Source organism: Somniosus microcephalus, chromosome 1, assembly GCF_052327205.1.
Source record: "Somniosus microcephalus isolate GS21.2 chromosome 1, FLI_Smic_1.0, whole genome shotgun sequence".
Taxonomy (NCBI): Eukaryota; Metazoa; Chordata; class Chondrichthyes; order Squaliformes; family Somniosidae; genus Somniosus; species Somniosus microcephalus.
Window position 1 is genome coordinate 434460657 of NC_140987.1, and position 19462 is coordinate 434480118.

The following is a 19462-nucleotide window of genomic DNA, read 5'->3' on the forward strand; positions in this document are numbered from 1 at the left end:
GAGGGAGGCGGCACTTGGCTTGCGAATGCCGCCTCTGCCAACCACCTTATAGCACTGGAGTGCTGTAAGAAACTTAATGACTTTTCAAGGATGATCAAAGTAAGTCTTGAAAGCTGCTCCTGCCAGGAGGTATTTGGGCACCGTCGCATACATTACAACTGGCACGTTAGCACAGAACAATTGGAAAGTGTAAGTGCGCCTTTACTGTTTCCACTTTGGCACCTTCCCTCCACACAAAGTGACAGTCGTGGCTCAGTTGGTAGCACTCTTGCCTCCGGGTTAGAATGCCTTACTCCAGAGACTTGAGCACAAAGTCTAGGCCGACACTCCAGTGCAGTGCTGAGGGAGTGCTGCACTGTCGGAGGTGCCGTCTTTTGGATGGATGTAAAAGATGCCATGGCACCATTTTGAAGAAGGGCCAGCTCCGCTCAGGTTTTCAGGACGTGGATGCGACCTAGACAACGGCCACCGTCGTAAAGGTAAGGAAAACATTTTTTAAACATTTTTTGTAGAGTCAAGAGGAGCTGGAGTGCTTCCAGCTCAATAGTACTTCTGCCAGCCACTGCCGCCACGATCACCCCCACCCGCTGTCCTTCCCCTCCCATATATATGGTTATTAACCCTTCTGGAATGACTGGGATTTTCCCGGAATCCTCCCCCAGGCACTGCCTCCAGTAGCCCGGGAGATCAGCGATTTAAATATCCCACTGCAGTGTGCCCCTCCTCTCTCCATGATGTCACCAGCTGCTGTTGAAGAACCAGCTCGGTGACCTCACCCGCAGAGCCGCGACCGCATGGAGTGCAGTCGGGAGGGGGCTGGAGAGTCAGCTTTCAGGAGGGGTCAGGTATCGGGGTGGGGTCTGTGAAATGGGGGGGGACTGTGAAATGGGGGGTCTCTGAAATGGGGGTCTGTGAAATGGAGGATTCTCTGAAATGGGGTATCTGTGAAATGGGCGTCTGTGAAATGGGGGGTCTGTGAAATGGGGGATTCTCTGAAATGGGGGTCTGTGAAATGGGGGGGTCTGTGAAATGGGGGATTCTCTGAAATGGGGGGTCTGTGACATGGGGGATTCTCTGAAATGGGGGTCTGTGAAATGGGGGGGTCTGTGAAATGGGGGATTCTCTGAAATGGGGGTCAGTGAAATGGGGGGTCTGTGAAATGGGGGATTCTCTGAAATGGGGGGTCTGTGAAATGGGGGGTCTGTGAAATGGGGGGTCTGTGAAATGGGGGTCTCTGAAATGGGGGTCTGTGAAATGGGGGGTCTGTGAAATGGAGGGTCTGTGAAATGGGGGATTCTCTGAAATGGGGGTCAGTGAAATGGGGGGCTGTGAAATGGGGGGCTGTGAAATGGGGGGTCTGTGAAATGGGGGGCTGTGAAATGGGGGTCTCTGAAATGGGGGTCTGTGAAATGGGGGTCTCCAAAATGGGGCATTCTCTGAAATGGGGGGTCTGTGAAATGGGGGGCTGTGAAATGGGGGGCTGTGAAATGGGGCATTCTGTGAAATGGGGGGTCTGTGAAATGGGGGGCTGTGAAATGGGGGTCTCTGAAATGGGGGTCTGCGAAATGGGGGTCTCCAAAATGGGGCATTCTCTAAAATGGGGGGTCTGTGAAATGGGGGTCTGTGAAATGGGGGGCTGTGAAATGGGGGGTCTGTGAAATTGGGGGGTCTGTGAAATGGGGGGTCTGTGAAATGGGGGTCTGTGAAATGGGGGTCTGTGAAATGAGGGTCTGTGAAATGGGGGGTCTGTGAAATGGGGCATTCTCTGAAATGGGGGGTCTGTGAAATGGGGCATTCTCTGAAATGGGGGTCTGTGAAATGGGGGGCTGTGAAATGGGGGGTCTGTGAAATGGGGCATTCTCTGAAATGGGGGGTCTGTGAAATGGGGCATTCTCTGAAATGGGGGGTCTGTGAAATGGGGGTCTGTGAAATGGGGGGCTGTGAAATGGGGGGCTGTGAAATGGGGCGGTCTGTGAAATGGGGCATTCTCTGAAATGGGGGGTCTGTGAAATGGGGCATTCTCTGAAATGGGGGGTCTGTGAAATGGGGCATTCTCTGAAATGGGGGGTCTGTGAAATGGGGGTCTGTGAAATGGGGGTCTGTGAAATGGGGGTCTGTGAAATGGGGGTCTGTGAAATGGGGGGTCTGTGAAATGGGGGGTCTGTGAAATGGGGGATTCTCTGAAATGGGGGTCTGTGAAATGGGGGTCTGTGAAATGGGGGTCTGTGAAATGGGGGGCTGTGAAATGGGGGGTCTGTGAAATGGGGGTCTGTGAAATGGGGGATTCTCTGAAATGGGGGGTCTGTGAAATGGGGGTCTGTGAAATGGGGGTCTGTGAAATGGGTGGCTGTGAAATGGGGGCTGTGAAATGGGGGTCTGTGAAATGGGGCATTCTCTGAAATGGGGGTCTGTGAAATGGGGCATTCTCTGAAATGGGGGGTCTGTGGAATGGGGCATTCTCTGAAATGGGGGGGTCTGTGGAATGGGGCATTCTCTGAAATGGGGGTCTGTGAAATGGGGGTCTGTGAAATGGGTGGCTGTGAAATGGGGGCTGTGAAATGGGGGTCTGTGAAATGGGGCATTCTCTGAAATGGGGGTCTGTGAAATGGGGCATTCTCTGAAATGGGGGGTCTGTGGAATGGGGCATTCTCTGAAATGGGGGGGTCTGTGGAATGGGGCATTCTCTGAAATGGGGGTCTGTGAAATGGGGATCTCTGAAATGGGGGTCTGTGAAATGAGGGTCTCCGAAGTGGGGGGTTCTTCGGTTCCTCTCTTCCCCACTCTCGGTTTCCCCACATACCGAGGTTTACCTGAGGGCCGCTGAGAGCGGGTTTAGCCGCCTGAAATCGCACACCTCCGTCAGGCGCGCTGCCTGCAGAGACGCGACAGGAGCCGACAGCTCACCCTAAATATTTAGATGAGGCTCAAGGACTAATTCCATGCACTCCTCGAGACTCTTTCTTCAGGAGCAGTGATCATTCCTGGCACCCAGTTAACATCAGCTACGCAATTTTCATAGAATTAAATAGGATTTACAGCACAGAAACAGGCCATCTGGCCCCACTGATCTATGCCGGTGTTTATACTGCACACAAGCCTCTTCCCACAATACTTCATCTCACCCGATCAACATATCCTTCTATTCCTTTCTCCCTCATGTACTTATCTAGCTTCCCCTTAAATTCATCTATGCTATTCACCTCAACTACTCCATGTGGTAGCAAGTTCCACATTCTCACCAGACAATTTTCACTCCAGAGATTTCATGGAGAAGGTCATGACCCACAGGGCCAGGCTACAACTGGGAAGCAACGTTCCGGGGCTGGTACTCACCAGGACCTCAGAGTTCAGTGAAAAATTTGTCATGAGTGCTCCCTGAGAATTCATTTGTCCAGGAGCAGCCAGCCAGCTCACTCACGCCTGACAGTAGAGGGACACCATGAAGGAGCATGAGATTAGGAGTTAGAAATAGATCACTTCAAAGCACTTGGAAGAAGGAACTGTGGTATAGATTAGCTGTAGGGCTTCAAAGATTTAATAATTGATTTGCCTGCATTAATAAATGTTGCATTATATTTAAACACTTACATCATGCCAATTTATGACTGTGATTTTATAGCAATCTCCAAGTGGAATGGTGCAGTCGTGGGTTATTTGGACAAGAGTCTCATATCCACAAACATATAGTCGGGGTTCATATTTAATTGAGGAACTTTTGTTCTATTAGCAACAGACTTTATTAGACATCATGCTTCAGGCGCAGCTGAAGTGATTCCAGATCAGATTGTTTTTAATGTTTCTGGCAGTCGGAGGGGGTTGGTCATTTTCCTGATTACTGTCTTGGACATCTTTGTCTGCTGCCTGGACTCCATCATCTGACTTCTCTTCTTGATGCTCCTGAATGTCTATTCCTCTTGCCAGTTCCAGGTTATGGAAGCATTCAGCACATCATAACTATCCTGGAAGTCTAGAAGTGGAGTGCTACATGATTCCTCCTGACAGGTCCAGACATCTGAAACATGGGCCATGATTTCGCCAACTGAGGTGGGTCCGGGGCGGCCGGGGGTGGTGTCGCGGTCCCAGCCCGCTGCCTACTGCAGCCCGCACTCTCCAAGTGATTTTACATTAATAGGGCTTGTTAAGCCCGCCCTGCGAGGTTCCCAGCCAATTAATAAGAAGCGGGTCTGATGACGTCAATTGATGACGCGTCATCAGCCAGTTTCCTTAAAGGGGCCATGTCCAAATTGATTTTGGCAGTTCTGCTGTCAGTGTTCTACAGCATTGAGGTGCTGCAAATACTGACAAGCACTGCACAAAGGTGCATGGCTGCACCCAGGCTCCCCCATGATTCTCTCCATATGCTTATGGAGGGAGTCACAGCATGCAGGGAGGTTCTCTCCCCTTCCCATGGGCGGAAGAGACCTCCCCAGGACACCAACGCAGCCTGGTTGCACATTGCACAGGAGGACACAAGCAGGGATGTCATCAGGAGGACCAGGCTGCAGTGGCGCAAATCTTTCAATGATCTCAGTAGATCACGAAACGTTACTGCCATGCCACAATCAACCTCATCCTGCTGTGCCACTCATCACATCCACATCACTCTGCCTTCCCTATCCTACTGCTGCACATCCTTACTCACACCAACTTACCTTGCACCTCCACCCAGCCCTCTCTATCTATATTATCACTTCCCCATCTCACTAGCCACCCCTCACACTCAACCTCATCCTACTGCAAGCATACCAACTAACATCACACGACAGTAGACACTTGGGTGGTTTAGGCAATGTTCATGTGAAGTTTCTGTTAATGTGTTGTCAAACATTGAAATCTATATTTTCAACATTTTACCTTATTGGACAGATCTGTGTTCACCTTTGGAAATGTCTTAGTGAGTTCCAGTGAATGTTGAGACATAACTTCCGCCCAGCACCAATGGCGATGAGTGTGAAAGGAATGGCTTGGACATTATAGGGATGCTTTATGGTGCTGGTGAGGGGTGGTGTCTACCTGGTGCATCATGTGGCAGCCAGGGTGTACAGCGTCAAGTGAAGTAAATCTGGCCATGGTGGTGCCATCGCTGGCCTCCCGGGCAGCAATGTGGTCATGTGCTGATGCCCTGTGTCCTGAGCAGCATCAGGTGATTGCGGAGAAGGTTGGCATTGTTGATGGTGATGTTAGTGTCCCTGGTGATGTTGGTGCTGGGGCTGATCGTGGAGGGATTCAGAGGACCAAGGTGAGATTTTTTCAAAGGCACCGATGTTGCTGGAATAGATGGCAGCTGAAGTTGAGATGACAGAAGCGATCTGTCAGTGGTGAGAGAGCTTGCTCCAAGGAGGTGACAGTGGATAGAGAGTTTACTCCAAACACTTCCAAACTGCATACAGCTCAAAAGTGTCTTCCAAGTCCAGATGGTTCAAGCTTCTGACATTGGAAATTGAACAGCTATGAAATAGTAGCTTCCATACCACTTTTGCAGCTGTCACCTATTCACAGCAATGGGGAGACATAGAGAACCCGACCTACGTACCTGACGTGATCTCCGAATGACGTGAAACTCATTAAAAAAGTGATAAAATAGAAATAGGCTGGCAAAATAGTAGTTAACAAGGCCTAGAAATTCAGTTGGGCGCGCCAGCCGTTAGCGCCTTAGGAGGAGTAGATCTCGAGCGCTAGGCGCTTATCGCCCGGGCGCAGCGCGATCTGCGCCTCTCCCCAACTTCAGGACACATTTAGCGCCGGCGCAAAGTCTTAGCGCGCGCCCTGCTGCGCGCGCAGATCATGACGTCATTTAATAGTGCAACGCCCTTTGTGTGCCCCAAACCGGAACTTCACTCGCGCCGGCCCATTGTGCGCCGGGCGGCCCGAGCGACTGTGAAGTAGAACGGTACACAGGCCAGCCGGGCCGCGGGGAGCGCTAATTAAAGGGCACTTACCCAGCAGTATAAAGGCCAGCCATTTTGCAGCATTCACTCTTGTGCAACGGTTTTTTGGACAGAGACCAAGGAGGAGAGTTTACTGGTTTGGACCAACACTTGGACAGGTATTTTTGGCTCAAGCCAGAGCTTACCAATTATCTTTGCCTTCATTCAGAGCTCAGTGTTTGCCAGCATATAATGGGGGCTGCATCGGGTGGCAACGCTGAATTTCAGCCTTATGCCAGAAGGGCTTACAGACGCCGTGAGAGAGTGGCAGCCCTGGCTAGACGCAGAGGGGGCAACAGGCGTCGCCAACTGAGGCCTTACCCACGCAGGGTATACCGCCAGCAGACCTCCTATCTGACCATGTCTGCCGCGATGTGTGTTAGGAGGCTGCGATTCCGAAGGGAGGTGGTTGCAGACATCTGCCGGCTGCTTCAGAGAGATCTGCGTCCACAGCTGATGCACAGGACGTCTCTGTCGGTGGCAGTGAAGGTGACGGTGGCTCTCAACTTCTATGCCTCCGGCTCCTTCCAATCCGCTACTGGGGACATCGCTAACATCTCCCAGTTCGCCGTGCATTGCTGCATCCGCCAGGTGACCGAAGCCCTTTTCAGAAGGAGACATCAATTCATCTCCTTCCCCATGACCCTGGACAAGCAGCAGCAGCGTGCAGTGGGGTTTGCAAGAATAGCGGGCTTCCCCATGGTGCAGGGCGCCATTGACTGCACGCATGTGGCTTTGCGGGCACCTCTTGAGCATGCCGAGGAGTACCGCAACCGGAAGGGCTACCATTCCCTCAATGTACAGTTGGTGTGTGACCACAGGCAGCGCATCCTAGCTGTCAATGCCCGCTTTCCAGGCAGCAGCCACGATGCCTTTATCCTGCAACAGACAACTGTGGCTGACATGTTCCAGGCACAGCCTCCCCCAAGAGGATGGCTTATCGGGGACAAAGGCTATCCTTTGTGTACCTGGCTCATGACCCCGCTCCGCACGCCCACGACCCCTGCTGAAGAGGCATACAACGAGAGCCATCAAGCGACGAGGAACCTCATAGAACAAACAATCGGCGTGCTCAAGCAACGGTTCCACTGTCTCGATCGCTCCGGGGGAGCCCTCCAGTATTCGCAGGATCGAGTCTCCCAATTCGTCGTCGTTTGCTGCATGCTGCACAACCTGGCTATCCGCAGGACTCAGGCACTGCCACCTCACGTTGGACCACCACCTCAGGAGGAGGAGCAGGAGGAGCATGAGGACGACGAGGACGAGGAGTACCAGCCCAGGAGGGACGCACAAGGTCCAAGGGCCGCCCGTCGGCGGCTTATTGAACGTCACTTCTAGGCCCCCTGTCAGGGAATGGCTTGTGCCAATGATAGAACATGATTGCAGCCGCTCCGCAAGCCCTCAGCCGGTTAAGGCAACAAACACTTCAAAGATCAAACATGGACAATGTGAATAAATAAAATGCTTTATTGTACAAACTCTGGGCCCTTCCCACATGAAAACCAAAAACAGACGAAACCCCCAAAAAACACCCAAACACATTACTCGCTCCCACAACCTGGAGAGGATTAACAAAAGAGGGCAACTAAAATGGCCGTCATTCTCGGCCTTCGTCAAAAACAAACATCACATCATCGGCCTTCAAAAAACAAACATCCAATTCTCGGCCTCAAGAAACAAACACAAATGGCCACATATTCGACTATTTGGCCCGCTAGGGCGATGCCTTGGCCATCTTTGGGTGGCCCCTGCCCGCCCTGCTGCTCCGCCTCAAAGTAAGGCCATTGGCTGCTGCAAGGCTGGGGGCAGGCTCCTGAGGGGCACATGTCGTGACAGCAGATGCCCTTGGGGGTCGGCCTAGTCGAGGTCTGGCCGTCGAGCGGGCGGCTGTTGATTGCTGCAGCTGTGGCTGGCCAGCATCAGTCGCTGCAGCAGCTCCTGGCAGCTCCACTGGGGGAGTGGCAGTGGCGGCTGGCGGAATGGCGGCAAGCTGGCGGATGGCAGGCGCTCGCTGGTCGCCTGAGACACTGGCACTCGCCCGGGCCAGCACTGCAGCATGCGCACCAATCTGCCGAGGGACAGACCGCTGTGCTGCTGCAGCGTGCCGGGTGCCCTGGCGATGCCTGGCTGACACAGCGAGTGTGGCAGCAGTGAGTGCCCATGTTGACCTGTTCACTGACCGCAGCAGAGCAGCCAGTGACTGGACGGCACCACTGATCACCTGGCCAGTCGCTGACAGATCTGCCCGGTATTCCGCCCGACTGGTGGCCTCTAAGGGCCCGAACTCGGCCACACTTCGAGAGAGGGAATCGATGGACTCAGGCAACCGTGCCACTGCCGCCATGAGCTCCGTGTGCCAGCGCTCCGAGTCCGCGGACAAGTCTTCGAGACGTTCCATCTCCTCGGCGAAGAGCATCTCCTGACTGGAGGCCGGACTCTCCCTCTGGGGAGAAGGCCGCCGAGCTGGCCGACCCTTCCTGCGTTGCTGGAGGCCGCTGGGCCCAGCAATTGGACTCCCCTCCGACGCATCCCCCCTCTGGGGAGAAGGCCGCCGAGCTTCCACCCCCCTCCCGCCTTTCTGCAGCACGCAGGTCCCAGGAGCTCCCCTCCCCTTCGACACTTCCGCCACGCTGCCCTCCAGGGAAGACGTGTCCCCTACATTGGCCTGGGTGGCCACGGCTGAGGGTTCCCCTGATGGGCTGCCTTCCTCTTGCTCCTCCTCCTGCTCCTCCTCGGAGGGTCTGTCACTGGCAAGTTGAGGGACCTCCTCTTGACCATCTGAAAGCAGGAAGGCACAAGAGTAGCTTTAGAGTGAGGAGAGGGCGTCAGTGCGGGATGCATGAGTGGTGGCATTCAGCGCATTGGTCGGACAGTGGCAAAGGATGTAGATCTGATGCGCAAGTGGGACGAGAGAGCTGCAAAAGGTGATGTCCTTACCATTGCTGCCCAGAACAGGGTCGGCATCTCCACATGCAACGGGCCCAATCACCCGGCCACCCATGAGGCGCTCCACGCGATGTTGCAGGTCGGTGAGTGGCTGGATATGGGGTCGGCCTCCCCCGGTCACAGTCCGGCTCTTGCGATTATTCGCCAGCTTGGCCTGCAAGAGAAAGGACGGCCTCTAAGTACAGTGTGTCGCCGTGATCTTGTGTGCACTGCCTCCCATGGTGGAATAGCCTGGCCAGTGTGTCGCCATGATCTGGTGTGCAATGCCTCCCATGGTGGAATAGCTTGGCCAGTGTGTTAAGTGCAGAATGTGCAATTGATGCTCATGCCTGTCCCATAGCTGCTGGATGAAGGCTGGCCATTAGAGCTTTCAGGTCCCTTTGCCCATAATGTGAGGTGCACATGCAAGGATGAGGAGGTCACTGGAAAGGGTACTCACCCTGACAATGCGTGTGAGGTCATTTAACTTTTTGCGGCATTGGGCACCGGTCCTGGGGACGTCGCTGTTGGCTGACAGCTTGCTGGCAACATGCCTCCAGGCTCTCCTGTAGACGCGGACCGTCGCCTTCTTGCCATTGTCCGGGTACAAAACATGGCGCCTCTTCTCCACAGCAGCAAGCAGCACACTCAGATCACGCTCTGAGAAGCGCTGCACACGTTCACGGGCCTTCTCCATGTCTTCAGGCGCTATTTGGGTCCAGCAGCAGTGTTCAGGCCTAGCTGGAGGGCTCCACTATCCAGGGCGTGGCAGCAGACACAGTCGACCCTTCCCCCTTAAGAGCTGGCCGGCGCCAGGGTGTCTGCTGTCAATCACGAGATGGCCGCACCTGCGCTGCGCCCGGCCTCGGCGCTATCGATCACCACCTCCGGCTTAGCGCCCAAAGAGAGGCGTCCAGCAGCAGTTTTAGCGCTCGCCCGAACTAGTAGGGCGAAGCTAATGAATATCGGAGAAGTGGCATAGATTTGGCGGCGGCCACAAACTTTAGCGGACGCCCCACTTTAGCGCCCCAAAAGTGGCGTCAATGAATTTCTAGGCCCAAATGTTTAACACGCATTTAACTATCTTAAACGCCTCACCCGCCACTTGGTGTTGGGTCTGTTCTGAAATAGCAGACCCGACACTTTGGAAACTTACATGGAGGCGGGTTCAGAGCGGGCTCCCAACCCGCTGTCAATCATTTCAATTTTGACAGCGGACCTGCCTCCGAACCCGCCTTCTGAGCGCCGGCAAAATCGTGGCCAAGATTTCCGATTCCCTATGGTGTGCTCAATTATGACTCTGGTTGCAGATGAGCCCCCCTCAGTGTTGGCAATATGACAAGCCATATTTGCTTAGTAGTTTTGACCAATTTTCCTTTCCCTCCTCTGCCTAGGTTCTAGTCAGGTGGAGTGACCCCGTTTGCCCTCTGCCTGACATGACCTGAACTCAACAGTTTTTCCAGGTTTAGGTGACTTGTATTGGCCCAACATTCCCTGGCACATGCAAACCCCTCTGCAGTCCAGCAACATCAGCCACACAGCCTTGAACCCTGAGGAATAAAAAGGTACTTAACTTTTTCCAGGCTCCATTGTCTTGCTGCCTGTCCCTTCTTGGATCCTTCAATCTGTGTGGGACTGAGTGCCCATCCTAAGGCCTGGTCCCTGTCTGCGTTCCTCCAAGTGGGCAGCTGTCCAGTATGGGTAGGAAAATGAGGTGGGAGGTGATATTGATGTTACTCCCGCTTCATTTAAATAGGATCTGAATGCTTTCACCTGCTCTGGGTTCAAGTAGTCTGCTTCCCCCAGCGCAGGGGAAACTTGGTAATCCCAGGGCAATGCAGACAGGGTCGGATCGACAACCCTTTCCAACTCCGCTTTGCACCCATGAAATACGCATTTCCCAGGTGCAAAGCCCAGCCGCACGTTATACACCCCGCCCGATTTTTCTATGGAAGGTTGGATGAGGTGTATAACTGAGTGGCTCATCTAATGTCACCCATTTTACAACATCGCTGAAGTTAAAATTACTCTTTCAGTTCTGCTGATTGTTGAGTTGCAACGTGGTCGGTATCATCCAGGACCTGATGTCAGGTGGGCATTTGGACGTTACAGGAACAGAACCTCTTTACCTATTGAGTTATTAGAATGTGGAACTTGCTACCACATGAGTAGTTGAGGCAAATAGCATAAAAAGAATACTTGCATTTTTATATAGCACCTTTCACGACCACCAGACATCTCAAAGCACTTTACAGCCAATGAAGTGTAGTCACTGTTGTAATGTGGGAAACGCAACAGCCAATTTGCGCACAGCAAGGTCCCACAGACAGCAATGTGATAATGACCAGATCATCTGTTTTTGTTATGTTGGTTGAGGGATAAATATTGGCCAGGATACTGGGGAGAACTCCCCTGTTCTTTCTTTGATCTTTTACATTCACCTGAGAGAGCATCTCATCCGAAAGACGGCACCTCCGACAGTGCAGCACTCCACTGGAGTGTCAGCCTAGCTTTATGCACTCAAGTCCCTGGGGTGGGACTTGAACCCTCAACCTTCTGACTCAAAGGCGAGTGTGCTACCAACTGAACCACGGCTGACACTCTGACATAGATACAGTTAAGGGGAAGCTAGTTAAGTACATGGCGCAGTACTTAAGATGAAGTAGGCTGGGAGGAGGCTCGTGTGGAGCATAAATGCCGACATGGACCTGTTCGGCCGTTTTTGTGCTGTACATTCTATGTAATAACTGAAAGTCAGTCCCTGCCATATCCAGCTCATCTTTTCCGTTGTTGTTGTTGTTTCTCCTGCAGCAGATATTCCAGAACAGGCAACCATGAGGCAATTCATCATCACTGATGCTGCTGTCTTCGAGCATGCGAACAGAATGAGCAATGTGTTTTGTGCTCTTCTTAAAGAGACCCAGTGGAGTGCAGCCTGCCAACTGTTGTGGTCCCCAAGAGATAGTTCAGTATGTATTTAGCTGCACGGACTACTCAAAGGGCGTGGAGTGATATAGTGCACCTATTAGATGAACCTTTTAGTTTGACAGTTAAAAAGGCCATTCTTGGAAAATGGTAATGAATGCTCAAGAATCCGAGACAAAACCCGGTGGATGAAACTCAAATTTTCTACTAGGTATAGCTGGGTTGTTTTCTAAGACCCTGAAGCTACTGCAGGCACAATGTTCATGAACATTACCGATGTATCATATTCTGGCTTGTCAAGTGTTAGCTGAACTTAGACACTGGAGAAAAAACTGCACTAATTCCAGAACAAACAATGCTTTTCCTACCATTTTGTTAGCCATTATTTGTGCAGGAGAGAGTACAAGGATTTCAGGCAGTGTGGCAAGGGAAATGAAGTGGGCAGACCTGCAGGTGTAACCCTGCCCTCCCTCCCCCCCAAAAAAAAAGCTCTTTAATTTCCACGATGACCCAAGTATAGACTGAATCCACCTGCTCCAAACCCACCATGCCACATGTAGATGAAGACTTTGTGGTCCCCTTTACTTTCCACCCAGTTCCTGCTCCCAGGAAACACTGACAATATATATATATATAAAAGTGAGCATATTGGAACCAGTATGATGCCCCAGAAGTGGGAAAGCACAATGGGAGCCATTGCTTACACAACTCAGAGATCCTGTACAACTTAAAAACCCGGAGGTGACTACCAATAAAGAAGTCTATTGAAATCTCTGGAATTAGACGTTCTCGCTAGATTGTTCAAACAAGTGAAAGTGAGAATTTAATTTTAGGGAAGTAATGGCTTTCCTTATTGTGTTTTTGAGGAAGGGAACAATGAGGACATGGAGGAAGAAAATCTGGAATGCAGGTGCAGCAGGCGGTTAAGAAGGCAAATGGCATGTTGGCCTTCGTAGCGAGAGGGTTTGAGTACAGGAACAAGGATGTCTTGCTGCAGTTGTACAGGGCCTTGGTGAGACCACATCTTGAGTATTGTCTGCAGTTTTGGTCACCTTATCTGAAGAAGGATGTTCTTGCCATGGAAGGAGTTTAGCGAAGATTCACCAGGCTGATACCTGGGATGGCAGGAATGACGTATGAGGAGAGATTGGGTTGATTAGGCTTGTACTCGCTGGAGTTTAGAAGAATGAGAGGGGATCTCATTGAAACTTATAAAATTCTGACAGGACTGGACAGACTAGATGCAGGAAGGATGTTCCCGATGGTCGGGGAGTCCAGAACCAGGGGTCACAGTCTAAGGATAAGGGGTAGGCCATTTTGGACAGAAATGAGGAGGAATTTCTTCACCCAGAGAGTGGTGAACCTGTGGAATTCTCTACCATAGAAGGCAGTAGAGGCCAATACATTAAATATATTCAAGAAGGAGTTGGATATATTTCTTACGGCTAAAGGGATCAAGGGGTATGGGGAGAAAGCAAGGACCGGGTACTGAATTTGGATGATCAGCCATGATCGCATTGAATGGCGGAGCAGGCTCGAGGGGCCGAATGGCCTACTCCTGCTCCTAGCTTCTATGTTTCTATGGAAGCCAGGAAGATGCGGCATCACCTGACCTGTCGATAAACATGGCAGAGGGTCTACAGACCAAGGAGACCCTAGCTGGATTTTCCCTATTGGCAGTATCTAAAAAGATTGAGCTTTTGCCCCGGATACAGTTTGTGAGATATACCAGATGTTGGGACCAGACCTGCAGTCTCTTTCCACCCTGGGTATAGCCTTATCAGTGGCTATAAAGGTGACATCCGAGCTAAATTGTTATGCAACTGGACGTTCCCAAGCAGCTTCTAGCAGTGTTAGTCACATAAGGCAATCGGCAGGACATCACTGCATTAAGCAGGTGACGGGAGCCCTGTTCAAGGAGGCTACAGATTTCATTATCTTCCTCGTGGATCCACCAAAGCAAAGACCGAGTGACCATTTTTCTTTTCAGTTGCAGGGTTCCCCCAAGTGCGGGGTACCTTTGGTGCCCCCCACATGGTGTCGTTCTAGCCATGCCTGCGGCTAGTCAGCGATTTCTATTGGACAACACTGTCCTACAGTCTGCAGCCATTTCATACACAAGATTGCGTTACCTAACCATTATTGCTTGATTTACCTGGTTTTCTCTTGGGCCTTTGCACTTCAACTAAGTTTCTGAACAAAAAAAAAGTAATTTACTACAAAGAGGCTCACGATATTGATTAGTGACATCTGCCAGAGGGGGCGTTGCTTTAGCTATATTGTTTTTAAGCAGCTTTGCACAGGATTCAGTGCTTCCATTACAAGCGAGCTGGCCTATAGCTTACAAACGCTTCACAAATTTCCAAGAGCACTAAACTGCAAGTAACAGATATTTTTAGCTTGTCTGAAGATCCAAGCAAGCATGCAAAAACCCTGGGGCATAAAAATCCATTCTGTCTCAATGCAGGTAGCGTTAGTGCTGAACTCTTGTAGGTTTTGGAGCGGTGCCACATTGTCATAACTTTAACAATAGTACAAAAGAGTAATTGACAGGGACTAAGGCTTTGTTGTACACTTTTATATAAATCTATACATGATTATCTGTTTTCATCTTTATTTTTAACTGAATTAATTTGGAAGAGGAAGAAGGAATAAGCAAAAGAGTACTCTTTGTACTCCTGTGAAATGGATGCCAATTATGGAAGGCTCCTTACATCACAGTCTCAATAAATGGTCCATTAACTCTAATTGCCCAGTTGACCTGACTAAGACCTTAGTATGTTAACGATAAAGTTAACTGGTCTGCCAAGAGATATGTTGCAAGAAGAGGTAACTAAAAGGTCTAGGGAACTGTGAGCCAAATGTGAACTGAATTAACCTAGACTAGTAAAAAAATGAAATGTCATTTCTTTCAAACTCTCATAATGCAATGCAGAGCAAGCAAAAATTAGCTTGTATATGACTGTTTTGTCCTTTATAAGCGACTGTTCAATTCATCCCTCAGGGCAACTTATGCAAAGGTGGTCAAAAATGTAGCAATGGGTATAGCTGCAGCATAGCAATGGAAAATGGGGCAAAATCAGAGGGTGAGGCCTAGCACCACATTCCCACCTCAAGCTAAATTCACCTCGAGCAGTGAATGAGATGACAAAAAGAACTTTGCCCATTTAATCTAATTTCAAAGGTCATTTACAATTTGCTCACTAGGCACTGGAGCTGGTGTGCAGAGTATCTCCAATATATGTGATTGATTGATCAGCATATGTTTAAAATGGACCAGCCAGACTTTTCCCCACCAATTTTCTCCCCTATTCTCTCCACCTGACGTTTCTGATTCTTTATTTTTATTTGCTTATGGGATCTGAGCGTCGCTGGCAAGGCCAACATTTAGTGCCCATCCCTAGTTGCCCTTGAGAAGATGGTGGTGAGCCGCTTTCTTGAACCACTGCAGTCCGTGTGGTGAAGGTAATCCCACAGTGTTGTTAGGTAGGGAGTTTCAGGATTTTGACCCAGTGACAATGAAGAATCGGTGATATACTTCTAAGTCAGGATGGTGTGTGACTTGGAGGGGAACTTGGAGGTGCTGGTGTTCCCATGCGCCTGCTGCCCTTGTCCTTTTAGGTGGAAGAGGTCGTGGGTTTGGGAGGTGCTGCCGAAGAAGCCTTGGCGAGTTGCTGCAGTGCATCTTGTAGATGGTACACACTGCAACCACGGTACGCCGGTGGTGGAGGGAGTGAATATTTAAGGTGGTGGATTCTGTGCCAATCAAACGGGCTGCTTTGTGCTGGATGGTGTCGAGCTTCTTAAGTGTTGCTGGAGCTGCACACTGTTGTGTCGGTACCTTTCTACCTAGACACAATTTAGGACTCAGAACTCAGAGATTCAAACATGAAGTGCTTTATTGGAAGGAAAGGAAGTTCTGGAAAGTTCCGAACAAAGAGAGCTAAACTTAACAGAGAACACCCAACCAGTTATCTCCTGTGACAGCGCCACCACAGGTGGGAGGAGAACACACAATAGAACACACAATACATAACATTTCCTCCCCTCTTAAATGGAAGGTCCACAGTATTCCTCAACAGGTAAGTTACTTTCAATGCACTCAACGAACCTAGGGTAGAGGTAGACTGCCTCAACCCCTGACTTTACCCTGGGGTTTATTCTGCCCCAGTCTTGTGGATAAGTCACTAAGCCTACAGATCCAAGTGTCTTGGAGGCCGCCGTTCTCTGACAGGATACCGGCGGTCATCGCTGGCTTCCACAGCAGTAGGCATTGACACAGGCCTGGATGGAGAAGGTGCCTGTGTCAGTCGAAAGTCAGGAGTTTGCACAGGTGGAACAGTCTCTTTGACTTCCTGTGTTGGAGAAGAGCACTGTGGCAAAGGATGCTGGTTTGAGGTATCATCCAGAAACAGTTCAGGCCAACCAGCCGTTGGAGCCTCTGTGGCTGTCTCTGCTCCTAGCAACAGTTGATCTGTGTGTCTTCTCCAGACGACGTCCTCAGCAGTCTCAACCGTGTAAGACACAGGGCCCGTCTGCGCGATCACCGTAGCAGGAATCCATTTCGGTCCAGTGTTGTAGTTTCGAGCTAGGACGTGCTCTCCAGGGTGAAACCATCTCTCCTTGGCTCTTTTCTCTCTCTTTTCAACTTGAGCTTGTTGTTGACAATGGACAACCTGTTCTGCCCTTGGAGGTTTGAGTAAGTCAAAACTTGTCCGCAACTGCCTCTTCATCATGAGCGAAGCGGGGGAAGTTTTGGTTGTGGCATGTGGCTCATTCCTGCAGGACAACAGGAAGCTGTTCAGACGTTGGTGGATTGAGCCCTGACCTTGCGATGCCTTCAAGGCGTGCTTCAAAGTTTGCACAAACCTTTCTGCCTGGCCGTTAGTAGAGGGATGATAGGGCGCAGACCTGATGTGTTGGACACCATTCACATGCAGGAAGGTTGCAAACTCCTGTGATACAAATTGTGGACCGTTGTCACTTACGAGTTGTTCCGGTGAGCCATAACGGCTGAACATCTCACCAAGTTTCTCAATTGTTTTCTCTGCCATGGTAGACCTCATCACAGCGACCTCCGGCCACTTGCTACGAGCGTCCACAACCACCATAAACATCTTCTCTTCGAAAGGACCGGCGAAGTCCACATGTACTCGCTACCACATTTCTGCAGGCCAATCCCAGGGGTGTAGGGTTGCCAGCTGTGGAACATTCCGGACCCTTTGACATGGGGAACATGTTTTGGCTTTCTCCTCAATATTCCCATCAAGACCTGGCCACCAGAAGTAGCTTCTTGCCATTTCCTTCATCCGAACCATCCCACTGTGGCCTGTATGAAGTTGTTGCAGTATAGGTTCCCTCAGAGGTGGCGGAATGATGACACGGCGTCCCCAAAGAAGACAACCTGCCTGGATGGAGAGCTTATTTCTTTTTGAAACGTAAGGTTTCAAACTAGGAGAATCTCCTATAGCTCTCGCTCGAATGACATCGTCCATTACCTCAGACAGGACTGGATCGTTGCGGGTGTACCTTCGCACCTGAACTGCAGTGACAGGTGCTCCCTCCACTTGTCTAAAGTAGAAGATGTCTATCTGACGAGGCTCTGGGGGAGTAACAGGCAAGGGTAGCCTCGAGAGACCGTCTGCGTTGCCGTGCAAGTCTGATTTGCGATATTTGATGTCGTATGTGTGTCCTGACAACAGTAAAGCCCACCTTTGCATCCTGCTTGCAGCGAGAGACGGCATTCCGGTGTGTGGCCCGAAGATTGAAGTCAATGGACGGTGGTCCGTCAGGAGTGTGAACCTTCTCCCAAACAGGTACTGATGAAATTTTCGAATTCCAAAAACGATTCCCAAGGCCTCACGCTCGATCTGCACATAGTTACTCTCGGCCTTGTTCAAGGTGCGTGATGCGAAGGCGATAGGTTTCTCTTCACCCGACATAGCAACTGATGTAACGGCTTCAGCAATGTTGCTAAGTCTGGAATAAACTTCCCATAGTAGTTAAGTAGCCCCAGAAATGAACGTAACTGGCTCACATTCTGGGGTGCTGGGGCCTCCACGATCGCCTTGACCTTTGACGGCGCCTTATGCAGGCCAGTAGCGTCAATCACATGCCCCAGGTACTCAACTGAAGACTGAAAGAATTCACGTTTGTCTTTACGAACTCTGAGTCCGTACTCTTTCAGTCGTTGTAGTGTCGCATCCAAGTTCAGAAGATGATCCTCCTCATTTATCCCAGTGACAAGGATGTCGTCCAGGTAGCACTGGACTCCTGGCAGTCCACTCAAAATCTGATCCATTGCCCTTTGGAATAGAGCAGGGGCTGACGTAATTCCAAACGGAAGGCAGCAGTACCTGTATAGCCCCTTGTGTGTCACAATTGTCAGCAGCTCCTTTGATTTGTCATCGACATGCATTTGTAGATAAGCCTGGCATAAGTCTATTTTGCTGAACTTTTGCCCTCCGGCCAGGCCCGTACAAAGATCCTCAATGAGGGGAAGAGGGTACTGTTCCGCAGACAGCACCGGGTTAATAGTCACTTTAAAATCCCCGCAGATTCGAACAGATCCATCCTTTTTCAGGACAGGAACAATGGGTGTGGCCCATTTGCTCATGCTCACAGGCTCCAGGACTCCATTCTCGACTAAGGCCTCCAAGTTAGCCTCAACTTTTGGCCTAATTGCATAGGGTACAGGTCGGGCTTTGTGAAACTTTGGCTTGCTGTCAGGTTTAATGCCCAGTCTCACGCTGATCTTTTTCATGCTCCCAAGTTCCCCATTGAAGAGTTCTGCATGTTTGTTTAACACTGCAGTCAGACCTGACTCCCCTTTTGACATCATGCGGACTGCAGGCCAGTCCAGCGTGATTTTCTCTAGCCACGCACGTCCCAGTAGCGATGGGTAATTTCCCTTTACCACATATAGTGGCAGTTTTGCAGTCTGTCCGTTCAATTTAACTGTCACCTCAATGACGCCTCTCATGGCCACAGGTTCGCCGGTATACGTCTTTAGCACAATGTTTGGTGGCTGAAGGGTAAGATGCTTTTGCATTTTGTTGTAGACAGTGTCTGAAACAAGGGACACAGCCGCACCTGTGTCCACCTCCATCCGCACTGATTGTCCCTCCACCAGTGGTGACACCCAGTAGCCATTTGAATCGCCTGCAACCATCAGTATGTGCACCTCTTCCTCCTCAGAGGTGTTGCTCCCCTCTGTTTTGCTTGTTCCATCATACTGCACTGAATGAACACTCTTTTTCCTCTCTTGTCCAAATACAGACATTTTGCTTCCATGCTTCCCAGCTCTGTCTGTTTTTTTTTTACCTCTACAGGCGCGTTCAATGTGACCCTTTTTGCCACAATTTCGGCATTCCAGCTCCGTACACCAGCAGTCATTAGCGTGATGGCCCGTTTTCCCACAATGGTAACATGTGCCGTTCCGCGCACCTTTAGGCTCAGATGACACCTTGTGAACTCTCCCTGTTGAACTCAACTGGTGAGCCTCCTTTTCCGCCATCTCCATGGAGACACTAACTTCAATGGCCTTTTCAAGAGTAAGGTTGTCCTCAGTAAGAAGGCGCTTCTGTGTGGCTGCATTTTGCAGACCACACACAAGTCTGTCTCTAATGGTGTCATTCAGCACCTCCTTGAACTGGCAGTGTTCCGACAACCTTTTTAAAGCAGCA